This window comes from Haemaphysalis longicornis, unplaced genomic scaffold (assembly GCF_048455015.1).
Source record: "Haemaphysalis longicornis isolate Haplotype H1 unplaced genomic scaffold, Haemaphysalis longicornis Haplotype H1 scaffold_1, whole genome shotgun sequence".
In the NCBI taxonomy this organism is placed as follows: Eukaryota; Metazoa; Arthropoda; class Arachnida; order Ixodida; family Ixodidae; genus Haemaphysalis; species Haemaphysalis longicornis.
Window position 1 is genome coordinate 335,124,585 of NW_027526203.1, and position 13,917 is coordinate 335,138,501.

The 13,917-nt window shown below is 46.8% G+C and overlaps 1 long non-coding RNA gene across 1 annotated transcript in view; it reads left to right on the top strand.

The window, feature by feature from the left end:
- The first annotated feature begins 847 nt into the window (after positions 1 to 847).
- Positions 848 to 13,917, top strand: part of LOC144170508 (uncharacterized) — a 511,986-nt gene continuing 498,916 nt past the window's right edge. Inside the window, exon 1 of the long non-coding RNA XR_013322624.1 lies at positions 848 to 923. This is a non-coding gene — a long non-coding RNA (uncharacterized LOC144170508). The remainder of the gene's footprint in view (positions 924 to 13,917) is intronic.

Sequence of the window (13,917 nt, forward strand, 5' to 3'; positions counted from 1 at the left end):
GCAATGAAGGCGGGCTAGTTGGTACATATGTTGGTACATAAAACAACATAAAGTACAAAGAAGCAGTCATAGCACAAACTAACATGAAGTGGCGGTCGCTTGCCACTGCAGCAGTATGGCTTTTAAATTGTGACGAGTGATGCTGCGCTTGACGGCGTTACAAAAGGTCTACTGGATCATATTTTCAAGAGCATTTATATCCTAACAGCAGTTCTTTAAGGTCATCATTAAGCAAATAAATAATCCCGAAAAACTCCTAATCCTCTACTCCCTATAGTGACGCTCTGAAAGTTACCCTCAGAATTTATCCAGAAATGAACTGAGATAACGCACAACCCTATTCACAACTCACAGAATTCGGAAAACTTAGCCGTCTAAATAATCGTGCGGTTTTTCTTTAGACTTTTGCTGTTATTGTTATAAATTATTATAACAAAATCGGCCTCATTTTTTTACTGGAGCCTTGTGCTTCGCTGAGCCCATTGGTCGCTGTATCTTCAACTCATCTCACCGCGGCGCCCTTAATTGTTCCCGTCGAGGACGTCACTGACAGCGCAGGGGAACTGCGTTGGGCAAGCGTCGATTCCCCGCTCCGTGTCTCGCCCTGCACTCGAAGGTGCGAAAGGAAGAGGTGGGGGATGTTCCAGCCGACAGGTGCCCGCCCCCTCGACCGCGGGACAGAGCCCCGCGCCGAAGACACGGCCGAAGCGGGGCTGATTACGCGCTTCTCGCGGCGGCGCTGCCTCGGCGCTCGCTGGCCAGACGGCGCTCGGAGTGCAACCCGCGGCCGGAGCCCCTCCTCTGGCGACTCGAGCAGCCGGATGCTCTCCCAGTGGCGCTGCTGCCAGCGCAACCGACGAGTGTGTGTGTGTGGTGGTCGTCGCCTCCGGATCGCCCCCCTCCCGGATCTCCCGGCTCCGAACGTGAGCGCGCTTTTCCTCCCGGCTCTGAGTGAGCGGCGCCCGGCGGGACGCACTGCACGGGACGCCGACCGTCCCGCGGCGTGCTTGCCGCCGGCCTGCGCACTCGGGCCGCACTTTCTCCGCGTTCTTCTGCGCTCACTTTGCCGCTTGTGATGCTGTCACTGCTGTCCGACTCGCGCCCACGACAGAACACCCGGTGCCGCAAGCTCCCGTCGCGAGCCAAGAGGGCCAGTCGGTAGACATGCGTTCCCAAGTTTAGTTAGGAAAGAAGAACGATGGAGGCAGGTGCGCAACTTAGTAAAACTGGGACCAACTTTCTCGGGAGTACGGAAACTCGTACAATCAAGACTTACAGGTGCAGTTACTGGCAGTTTTTTTTTCTTTTTTTTTTTGAGAAAAGAAGTAACCAGAAAAAGTCGCTAGTAAGGTCTCTTCGTTTAGTTCCACTTCTTTAGAGATTTACCAGGACTCGAGATACACGTGGGACATTTTTTTTTAAACCTATTTCCATTTTCTTTAGTTGTCTTGCTTTGACAGAAACTGTAACGTCTGTCCAACCCGAACATTCCTCTCTAGCTGTTTTATGAGTTGAACTTGTTTATTGTATACATTAGAATTGACGTATACGGAGTTAAAACATGCAATCGGGAAGTAATCAAGTACGTCTTGCTTTTGTGTTTTTCTATTGACACTAACAGACGGCAGGTTATATTATATGTATTGAAGTCCTAGCTACCTTACAAATCTAATCAAAACGTTCACTTTGAAGCAAAGAAAAACAAATTTTCTTCTTTGTGACGACGGGAACGCGTGGCCTAAAACGCGTAATGAATCCGCATTAAGTAGAAGTCCGATCGGTTTAAACCGGAATTACAAACAGGAACTGTTGTAATGTTTTTTTTTCTTCTAAAAATACGTTCCCAATACGAATGATGAGAGCCGTGATGGTATTTTTGCCATAAAATTACTGTCCGGTAATCCTACTTTGAGATTACGATCGGTGTTTTAAATGAAATATGGCGACCAGCTTGCATTTATTTGCCGCATAAAAGGCGCTGTCTTTTCCGACACGAGTTGCTGAATAATTTTCCATTCCCTTTTAAAGGATCGAAACCGTCGTAAAGCATAAAAAAAGTGAAAGCCTGCTGAAGCACTGGGAGACCGCTGACAACATTAGCCTTTCGTTATGTAAAGGTACTCTGATATATTCAGGCGGTACTTGCTAAAAAAGCTATAGCATGTAAGGAAAAATTGCTTGACGTTATGCCTTCCGTACCGCCGAAAATTTGGAGTGTACCGGTGGCGTTTGTAGCTCTTCCAAATTATTTTGCTCTTAGGGTAAACTCACGTATGCTAGAAGTGCGAAAGCGATGTTACGGGGTACGTTGCCATAAATACAAACGCGAAACAGGTACTGTACCTCTAGGCAAGTTTTAAATACATTGTGATAACTGAAACAATGTCTTGTACACTCCTGTGCATAAGAGCAAAATCTCTGCAATAAAAGCATGCTCGCTGCCTAAAACCCTGGTGCTGATGAAGCTAATTACATTCCTAGAAGTTGACCTTGACTCGATACGTGAGGCACGGCTTTAACTGCGTACACGTGGGCGGTAACAAGGTGCTGACACCAAAGGCAATATTTTCCTATTGCTCGGCTTCGTATTAAATGATACAATAGCTAGAAAGGACTACAAAATGACAGTTGACTGTTTCATGCCAACGTCGTCGAGTGCCCGAAACGGGCAAATACATTTTGCTACCGAGGAATCAAGCAAGCAAGATAGTGAGTGGTTGGTTGAGGGTGCGTCAACCACCGAGAAAGCGAGTGGAAACAAGTCACCCAGAAATTCCGAAAATTCAATTACCGAAATCCGCCTTTATCGCACCAAAACAATTTGACGACCGAAATGTGTGTAGAAGCGTAAACACAACGCTTATATAAGCCCCAAGCTAAGGTGAAGTTGACGCTCAGTGATGCGGATATGCTTCTTGGAATGAGATTGCTCAACCAGCATCTCCGCGGTCCAAGAGGTCACTCAAATCGCCTTCAGCACTTTCCTTTCTGATGAATGAAAAAACCCTCTGTGCCGATAAACAAGTCACCAAACCAGAAAAAAGTAAATACGGTTGCGCTCGCCCTCAGTGCGGGGTTTCTAGTATATGGCCCGCATCTATTATTCCTGTAGGAAAATGCAAAGAAAGAACTCTGGCATGCGGTACTCACGCTGTAACCTACAAGTACAGGTAAGTGTTAGGGGCGAAGCCCTTTTAAAGGCTGGGGCTGTTGGAGTCTCCTGTCGTCGTCGCCGTAATCGTCGTCTCATGTAGTCACGGTACTAAAACACCGGGAAACTCGTTTGCGCATCGCGCTAGAACGTAACGCGTACTAAAAAAAGACCGGGACACTCGTTTACGCCTCGCACTGGAGCACTTCGTAATCGCACTAAAAAACACCGGGACACTCATTTACGCCGAGCGCTAGAGAGCTTCGTGCTTCATAGAAAAGAGACTTTTACAGCAAAGTTGTATACACCTACCCCAAATGGTTTCATCTCCGTTGGCAAAAACGCCACCGCACCAAGAATACACTAAAACACTGCATGCTTCGCCCCTCTCCAGGTTTCACGTTATTGAATATGGCCCGGGATTTTTTTTTTTTTGTTCACACCATCTCCCCCGTATATGTGGTGCACCAAACTTTCGTTCTAATGTAACTTTCGTTCTAATGTTTCGGCAACTCTGTTTCCAGGTGAGGCGAAATCTACAGATCATAAATTCATATTCTGCCTTTTGCTACTTTACAACGGGTTGCAATATTCATGTATAAGACCTTCAATTAAATTCTGGAATAAGCTGCAAAATCGGAGGGGCAGTTATGAATGCCACTTCGGAAACAATAGTTATTCCTGGAGCGTAGCTTAAGTTCTCAGAACTGGAAACGCGCATGAATTATGTTTACAAAATCAAGCCTGTACGCGAAGTTTGGAACATGGGTTGTTTCTGGTTAACGAATTTCATGCCTAAGCGCTTAGGGAGGTTTCCGTGGCGCTCCTTGCGTTCTTATCCGATTTCGGCGTCTGCTGATATCACGCCTCGCATTCCAATGTCAGGCTGTAATGCGCCCTCAGAAATTACGATAGGCTCAATAAGACTCCAATGGCCTCTTTCTGCGTTCATAAAGTATTGAGTAAGGCTACGTCCTTTATCTCGGAGTAGGAGTGAATTGCCGCCAGTTGTGAGTGCTTAAGGATAGACAAAAGTCTTCCTCATTAACTATTATTGGATGCCAACCGGAACCTCTCCTCGTAGGACGCCGTCGAGTGCTATTTACGTTAAATCAAAAGGCAGTCTAAGCGGTTCCCCTCGCCTCGAATCACGGTACCGATCAATGAACGGGTAGAAAGAAGCATATATTTCCAATGGAACCCCGCAATGTTGGCCACTTTTTCTGATAAACGCAGCTATTAGTTTTCCGGTCCTCCAAGAAGAATTGTTATATGCAACTGAAATGCTAATAAGAGCGGTAATATTGTTCAACAAGACAGGCGCTCCGAGCGTTCGTCATCGAGAAATGTTAAAATTGGGGAGTTATTTTTTCTGGAAAAGCTGCTTTGGCTTCACCGGAATGTAGTTATTATAGGCCATTAGAGCTGCCTGTCATTGAAAGCCATCTAGAGGCACGTGTTGAAAGCAGCCGCGGGTTGCTCCGGCCGGCTTCCCATTGTCGCTGATGAACTGTCGATCACGTTCACTGCACCAATTTGCAGTTATTACGCGTTGAATATTAATATAACGCGGGGCAGTAATACTGTATTTCATATGCCAATATTTCATATGTGACTGCAGTGTGGTGCAGTCGGTATGAATAAGCGCCAAATGTGCGCCAAAGACCACCGTAGAGAAGCTGGGTATGATATGTGAACCTTATCGTAATTTCTTGGCCTTGCGAGACTTTCTAACAATACGTGTTTGCACTCAGATGTTCGCGGTACGGTGATGCACTTAATGTAAATCGGTGAAATGCACTTCCATAATGTAGCGCATAGTTCGTACCTCCCAGCGCACCAGTTACGCTTTTTTTTATTTTGAATACCCTCTAGGCAATAGCATTGAAGAGGGGAGTGGGTAAATACATAAAAATAAATAAAAAATGCAGTACAAAGAACATAATATGAGCCCATATCGCCTCTAAAAACAAACATAAAACAAGTAAATAAGGTTGCAATTATTCTTATACAACGTAAGAATTGCGGATAAGGTATACATGTTGTAAGGAGTAATACAGGAGGCCAGTTGCGATTTCATGTCACTTTTGGAATTCCTGGCAAAACTTTTGAAAATAAAACATCCAAACACGTGGGATTGGCAGTAACCAATGTGTCGCTACACACAATAGGCAAATATAGGTGATAACGTTACGCACAGCGGAACGAAACAAGCCCGGGTTGCTAACCTTAGCGACATCAGAAGGAAGATGATTCCGGTCCCTAGAAGTACGTGGAATGAAATAATGAAAAAAGGCTTTAGTGTTGCAAGAAGGAATGCCAACTTTGTGAACATGGTCTAATCGCGAAGATACGTATGAAGGGGGAGTGAGTAATGCGTGGTGAAGCATGCTGTGTGAATATATTTTGTGGAATAAGCACAAACGAACAATTTTGCGTCCTGACGTCAGAGATTGGAGATTCAAGATTGAAGTATGGCAGATACCGTACTTCAGAGAGTGGCTGACACCGTCCTCTTAAATTAGCACTTTGGGGTACAAGCCGCCTTATAGGTGTCGATGTACATAAAGTTATCGAACGTTCAAATAAAGTGCTCGGTTGGATAAGGAGGAATTATATTCTTTGATGAAGTCCTCTCTAGACATTTATGCCGGGTCAGCTCGTCCTGAGGCAAGCGTCAGCGAACCTGTCCGCGGCTAAGGGATTCTTAGAAGCATTGACAGATAGCACACAGAGCCTGCACCTAAATTAAAATCAGCGGTCGTCAGCAGATACCACACTCTTCTAACAACGCGTTTCTTCGTTTTGTACTGCCTACACATGTGCACTGCTCTAAAAACTAAGACCATTGTTATATTGGCTTTTGTGTTTCTTTTTAATTTACAGGTGCTTTATTATTATTGTGTGCATGTGTGTGTGCGTGCGTGTGTACGCGTGTGTTGCCTTTTTAACGATTCAGAGCATAGATCTACGTATAAGCTTCTACTGTGGCTCATATATATATATATACAAAAAGAAAACCACAGGTGGCTGTCAGCTGATGGGTCATCTAATCCATACAATGGATTTTCTACTGTGTTTGCGCTCCAAACGAGGCCGCAGTCGTTACGACTAAAAGAGATACGCGTTGCAAGGCTAAACCAACCTGTCACAGTACCGGCCCCAGCATCCAATTACCATGTCTAAATTAGGCGACAATATAACGTACTCGTGTCCACCGCCGAGAGGTGGGGAAAGGCTGCCGACGCACATGCGGGCGACAAAAAAGCACGCAGAGTCGTGTCCCCTGTGGCCATTTGCCGACGTTCGAGCGCCCTACGAAGCCGCAATTGTTTTCTAACATGTCCTGCAGGTATCATTTGCTTACAGACATGACCATAAAAATTCTGTACGGCACGAATAGAGAAAAACAAGCGAGAAAGCGAAAACACCCACAAGCGCCAAGCAAATGTAGAGTGGTCCCCAACGGACGCCGCGGAAAGACGCAACCGTCAACGCAGCAGTCGCGGCAATCAGGGCCTATTCGCAACTCCGAGCTCGTGGCGTAGTCTGGCCGCAGCATGCAAAACAACCAAGATTGCCGGCGCATGCAGGTTGGCAGCAGAACTTTCCCTTGCTCCCCGGCAGGTATTTTTTTTTTTTTTGCAGCCTCTAATGGCGCTTTATCCTCAAGGCAGAATGCATTATCGGTAGTGATAATGCACTCTGCCTCGATGAAACCACCCATCATCTGGGGCGGCCTCAAGGACCACACCAATGATAGCGCAGAAATAGTTGTTTGGTAACAGCAGGCGTCTGAGCGACTGGTGGAGCAGATGGTATTTTGATGAAGATGAAAGGCTTTTCCATGAGCTTGAGGTTGCCGAAAAGACAGCGTTTGCTCAAGAGTGATGTTTGAGATATGTAATCAGGTTTGGGCAGCGCTTATTCAGGCAACCTTATGTGCCGCTTTGACCACGCATAAAAATGGGCACCAAATCGCTTCGTTATATAGGCAAAAAGAAAGTCAAACGGCATGAAATAAACATTTGGCGGGAGAAAAGGAAAAGAGGTACTGATCTTTGTTGCGTTGCTCTTTCTTGTTATTACTTTTTCGCACTCAGATGTAGCGCGGCGTGTTGATTCTTTCGTAGTGGGACGCCTGCAACGCTCATTAACCGGATACAACTCCTACATGAACGCTCGTCTCGAATCATCGATATGAGATTTTGGATGATTAGTGCGGCGAAGCTACAACATGGGAACTGTGAGGCACAGCGTATCTAGTGGAGGGCTCCGGAATATTTTCGACCACTTGGGGATCTTTAATATGTGCCAAAGACTCGCCACGCGGGCGTTTTGTTTTTTCGCCTTCACCAGAAAAACAGCCATCGTCACCGGAACGAACCCGAGACCTTGGGCTTTGCGGCACTTTTCCACTAAACCCCCGCGGCGGGTACGTTTTGGAATAGTTGCTTAAGAGCGGTCTGTCGGAGAGGGTGGAATTTTTTCTTAATATCATCAACCATTTCTGAAGTAATGTCATCGTGCGGGTGGTATATATGCCCGCAGCGGTGGCTGGACGAGTGCGCTGCTAAGCACACGGTACTCTGTCCGATCTTCGTTGTCGTTCCATTTTTTATTTCTTTTTTTTTCTAATGAAAGGGAAATTCCTCACCTGAGTCTTCGGTACACGTTACAAGAGAGTGTAGCAATCCATTACGACGCGTCTCATTGCCCGCGTAGCGCGCTTTGGAACGACGGCGCGTTAACACCAGTTGCGGGTGTCATACTTTCTAATTAACTGTGGAGCATGACAGGCGCTTAATGCATGCACCAGATTTAACGTAAAACGACTAAACTCGGCGACCAAGTACGCTTCGCGCTAAGGAAAAATAGGAACGATCAACCGGAGTGAGCAGTTCGGAGCATGCGATACATCCCCGTTCGGAACGTCCGCTTCGGAATGTTCGCTTCCGTGCAACGACTGCTCGAACGCGTGGCACCGCTCCGCAGTAAGCAGTAAAATATCATGCGTTAACTATAGCGATCATCGTGGAGTAACAAGTCTGTAAACAGCATGAGCATGCAGCGCTAGTGAGAAAAAGCTACAGAAATTCCTAGAATTGTCTACTAACGCGTAAGCATGCCTATACCACTTCTATCACCAGCTTTACGTTTTCTTTCTTCCTTTTTTTATTTGGCGCCCACAGCGCCTTTTGGAATTACAGTGGGAGGGGGGGATAACAAAAAGAAATACATCAACGAGTTATGCATGGATAACCAAAGAAAACTTTCCAGAGGCCGCAAGGCCTTTGCAAGATACACTCGTTCACACAAGGAGGGAAAAAACAAGGGAAAAGGAAAAAATTCTCGGTGATTTTGCTGGGTGGGATTGAGGAAACACGTCCACTCAGACCAGGCAGCGTATGTTCTTTTTTTGTTGTTTAGTTATTCGCGCGAGGGCGCTCGATTGGATTAACTTCTGTGGTTTTGTTAGTTCATTATACCAGTTCGTTTATTTTTATGTTTTTCTGGTTTTGTTTTACATTTCAAGGCAATTAATCAAGTAGGCCTTCACGATTTCACCATTGCTTTTTCACTTTTTGTACATATGTTTGCTTCTTTAGTTCCCTGCGAAGGAAGGTGGGTACCGGATTTGGATATGAATAGCCACAATGCCAGGTTTGGCTCCCAGTCCCCAAACTGGGCGATGCGCGCGGAGGCGAAGCGCACCGATAACGCTAAATGAATGAATGCGTGCTACGCATGATTGCAGGGAAGATGTTCCATTCATTATTTGCCAACTACAGTCCCTCTTCACTGGAAGATGGTAGTCATGCAGAGCGAGAGGTTTGTATGACAAACTGCTGGGCACAGTATACCACTGATTTTTCATTATCAGGCTCCTCATTCGTTACGCTGTCCGAAACCTGTAGTCTGCTACTCGCGGATGCTACTGAGAACGTATACTCGTAACACTCTATTTCCACTTGCGTGACGACGCGAAAGGGACGCGTCCTTTTTTAGGTGCGGAGCACCTTAGGACCTCACAATGTCCGTCCGCGTCCGTGCGCATAGCATTTACAATCGCAAAAAATCACATAGGCACCGGCACCAGCACCGGCAGGATTCGAGCCTGTGTCTGGCAGACCAGACAGAGTTAGTGTCAGTCGTCTTACCCACTGGGCTACGACCGCGAGTCAAACGGCTTGCTCCCTCGCCTGTAACGGTGCGGAGTACATTAGGACCTCCCAATGTCCGTCCGCGTCCATCCGTGCGTACAGCACCATCAAGCGAAAGTCTGTGCGGAAACTACCTGAAATGGTACAAGAACACTACGAAACACTCGAAAACAGGCACAAACATAACCTAGCAACGAGAAAACGCGCAAAAACACTGGTGTAGTCAGGTTGTGATCAAGTTGTAACACACAGTGACCCCATCGAATTACGCTAGATGGCGCTACCCGTAAAAACGAGATGGCGCCGCGGTGCACCGCGTATATAATCCGGTTCCGGAAATCACACACCCTCTTCCCGTCATGAGCGGAAACTAGCGTAAGAAGCATCACGGTGCTGCTCACCGTCTACGAAGACAACGAGCTTCCCCGAATGCGAATCATCCCCCCATCTAAGAACTCAACTCTCAAGGCTCAAATCGAATTACGGTGGGGGCGCAAATCGGATGTCACTCGTGGCGCAACTTGAATGTCATTTCGAGTTAGCGTGCTCCGCACCCTCGCCATCATCCATGGAGTGGAGATGCTGCCATTTTTTTATCCCAGAGCCCTTCTGTGGCGGCATTATAACTTTGAGGTTGAAAGATTACGGTTCGAAACAGGCGCGGCGAGCACTGCGTCAGTGGCGCCTCCAGAGATAAAAGCGAACGGAAACGAACGTTCAGACGCTCACGAAAGCCGCGAGATGGCGAGCACAAACATAGAATAGAGAATGGCTGCTGTCATAATGTGAACACAGGTGAGAGAAAACTGACTGCATTAAGCGGAAGCGTTCAGCATGGACCCGCTTCTATAGGAGGAGCAGGTTTGTTGAGGTGCTGGCCTTACATGGCCCGTTTGTGGAAATCTAGGGTCGGCGTCGTCGGCGGGATGCAAGAATACCAACAACATCGCTGGGTGTTATGTCAACACACCCGCCCATTTACTATTCCGGCTTAATCGAAGGCAAACGCAGCTGTGCCCGGCCTGCGATGCGGACATGGGGCTGCGAACGCGGACATCTGGCGGCGTGGCGTCCCCGTTGGTTATGTGAAGCCCCGACGTTTCGCCTAACGTTACATTTCGCGGTCTGACGCCAATTGGTACCCGCAGCTTGACGGACAATGAGTTTGAATGTTGGTTGCGCGTCGTTAGGCTCAATGTTGAGGCACCTTGCCGTTAAGGTTAAAGGTAGGCCTAACAACATACCCACTCCGGCGTATTGGCAAGGGCCGATTACAGCTGCCTTCAAAAACAGGCGGCCCCATTCCCCAATTCCCATTGACGACTTGAAGTGGCTTGATGGCATCTGAAAGATGTGGAGCATAAGAAACGGGAACGGGGTCACCAGCATATTAAAATATTGAAGACGATACAGCAGAGGCGAGGTCGTTAAAGTAGACGTTAAACAACAGTGGACTGAGTATAGACCCTTGAGGTAGACCTGAATTAGTAAAAGAAACATTGCTTGAAGATTTACCAACACAAACAACACGAGTTCTTTATAGTAAGAAGCTTTCGAGTAGAACTAGAAAGTTGCCCCGAAATCCAAGTCTTCATAGTTTGGTTAGCACTCTTTGTAGTTCGGTTAGCAGGATGGTATGACACACGCTGTCGAAAGCTTAACTGAGATCGAGAAATAGTCCACATGCAATCTGGTTATGCTCGAAAGTAGAATTTAATAAATCAGAAAAATCTTCGAGCAACGTTTCAGTACCTCCACCTGCAATAAACCCATACTGAAATAAGGAGAAAACATCATGGGTCCATTTAAAACCCGTAATGACATTTAACATGTGGTCTTCTAAAATCTGTCCTATACAAGAGAGAACAGAGAGAGGTCTGTAGTTTTCAATTTTATGGCGAGAACCCGAACAAAATGAAGGAAAAACCGTTGCCCTCTTTAACTGTATGGGTATGACACCAATCGCAATTATAAGGTTTAAATAGGAAAGAAGGACAGCTTTAATCTGGTCAAAATTTCTGCGTAGCACATAGATCGAAATGCCTTTTTCCCCAGGCGACTCTTTAGCCTTCAGCGTAAATAAAATTGACATCAGGTCCCCTCCACTGAGCGGCGGCAGGTAAGGCGAACCAGCAACACTATTCTGCAACCTACAAATGCCGAGGCTTGCCCAAGCAACACCGGTGGGACACGAATTCGTTGTAATCATTGGCAATACTCGGCACAGCCCCAGAAAAATGAGAAAAAAGTATTCGTCCTTGCCAGATTATTCAGTAGAACGTCTAATGGCGGGATCCACAGCTCGGGATCCCCCTACAGCTCACTATAAAAATAAAAGTTTCTATGGCTGGCGAATTATGTTGTCGAGAGGAGACCCCATATAGTGACTAAGATGAAAGGTGACTTTATAAAATTGCTGTCACCTAAGCACTCCGTAAGGCCTACCTTCATGCAGCGAAGCTGGACGCCGAACATCTCGATGCGGCCGCCGCGTCACTTTCGTCACTCATGTGCCATGAAGCGGCAAACGCCGCCGGCCATTCGCCGACCATAGAATCGCCAGCAGCAATTTTGCGGGATGTTATATTCCTGCCAATTTTTGCGGACGTGGTATACACGAGAAAAAAAAGAGTGGTACTCGGGAAAACGAAGTGCGAAACGATGGACCGGCGGCGGAATATGAGTTGAATCCGTTTCAAAAATGTACACTTCGCGTTTGTTCCAAGACGGGATGTCGTTACACTTGCGAGGCCTTTAAATTCTCTCACTACGCAGACACCAACGCCCCCGCTTTCTTTTCATGCGTCACATACATGTTGTATGCCTTCAGCACATTAGGTACCACTTAAAATCATGGAGGAAAGAAATCCTCTCGAAATGTACACGTTGAAAAGTAGATGGCACGGACCAAATTGAGAATTTCTCAGCAACTGTTCGCCTGCTTGGTGCGCACAGCCCAGAGCAAAGTACAGCGCGGCAAGAGTTAGCGGAACACGAATTCGGTTAGTCGGCGGAGCAAGCGGCAGTCTATTGCGTGCCGCGTGACGAGTGCACGTGACGGCACGGGAATAAAACAGGTGCCCTCTAGCCGCGAAGGACTGTGATTCCGGGGAAACTGCGACATTAAGTGTCGCCCGTCTGCGGCCTGCTGAAGTAAAGCGCGGCCAAACACAAAGGAAAAAAAAAAAGCGAAGAAGCGCTAATGTGGTGTAGCAGTTGAGATGCCTGATAAATATCGCCATGGAAGTCACAATGCTTTTGTCTTCAAAGCACATAAACAGACTTAAGAGCCCGAGACATTTTTTCGAATGTTCTTCGCTTAGGGTGTAGTAAATGTGAACGCGTAAGTGCCAAATTGCCGAACGTTCCCTCTCATGAACATCATCGCCCTTTTCACTTTCCGCCTTCTTTTCTTTCTCCACACGTAGGCTCTCTCTCTCTCTTATCCCGCTCACCCTTTTCCCCACTTAGGCCATCCTTTTCGCAGCAAAGTTTATTCGTTTCAATTCAATTATCGTGATTTCGCACTGCTCGCGCGCCATTAGTTTGGAAAGCGGGTGTCTTTTTTCTTCACCATTTATTTTTGTACCTCTGGCGGTCGCTCCAACGCCAACCGAGGTCTTTTGCTTTTGTGTTTGCTTTCATCTCGCCCTTCTTGGACTCGGTTTTCAACCCGTTTTTTTTTTTTTCCTTTTTCTGCTGTGAAAAACGATCGAAAGCACATTCTTAATTCAAAGAACGCTGGTACTTTCTGTTAATTACCGATGTTTGAGCTCAATTATGCTTAATCTTTTATTGAGCCTGTACTGTGTGTGTGCCGCCGTTTTGACACTACACAGCTAACCATGAAGACAACTTTGGGACTGCGTGCTGACGCACCCATGAACCTTAGCGACGTCATCGGTCCATGGCTCTAAAGTGCCGTAAAGACATAGCCAACAAGTTCCTTGGTGTCATTTCTCCGTGACTCCGTCTTGAATAAAACACTGCGAACGTTTGCCTTCCCTTTACTACTGTGCGTATGCTGGGCCTCAGTTCCTGCACCTGTCAGTTTCTGCGTGCTTATCTCCGTTTTTTAGTGTCTGTATGCGTGTTTGTGTGTTTGCTCCTTTCGCTCATTTTCGCCCCTCTCATGTTACTATGGAAAACCAAGCCAAACTCGCTGCCAGTCTGACTTCTCTTAATCACTAAAGGCATCCGTCCCCTCCTCCCCTCCTTTGCCCTGAACAATGTTGACAAGTATAATGCATGCCAGCAGTTTTAGTTGTTTGGAACGTTCTTGCCTAACATACGTATTATTAAACCATTGTTGCGCCAGTTTTTTATATTCTTTGCGCCGTCGGCCATATTTTGGGCCATCCGTCGGCCATCACTTGGCCACGATGCCGGATTTTTACGAGTGCTGACACATTAACTGAAAAAAGGCATGCCGCTGGCAGCCACCCGGCAGCGGGGACGAGGATAAGCGCGCTGCCAGTTTCAAGGGCGTTTTGTTTCGGCCCCTTCCACTTATGCCTCCTATGTCCTACCTTTCTCCACATAGATACCATGACTTTAGTGTTTTGCGGACACCCGCTTATCGGTTTCTTTTCATTTTCTAGT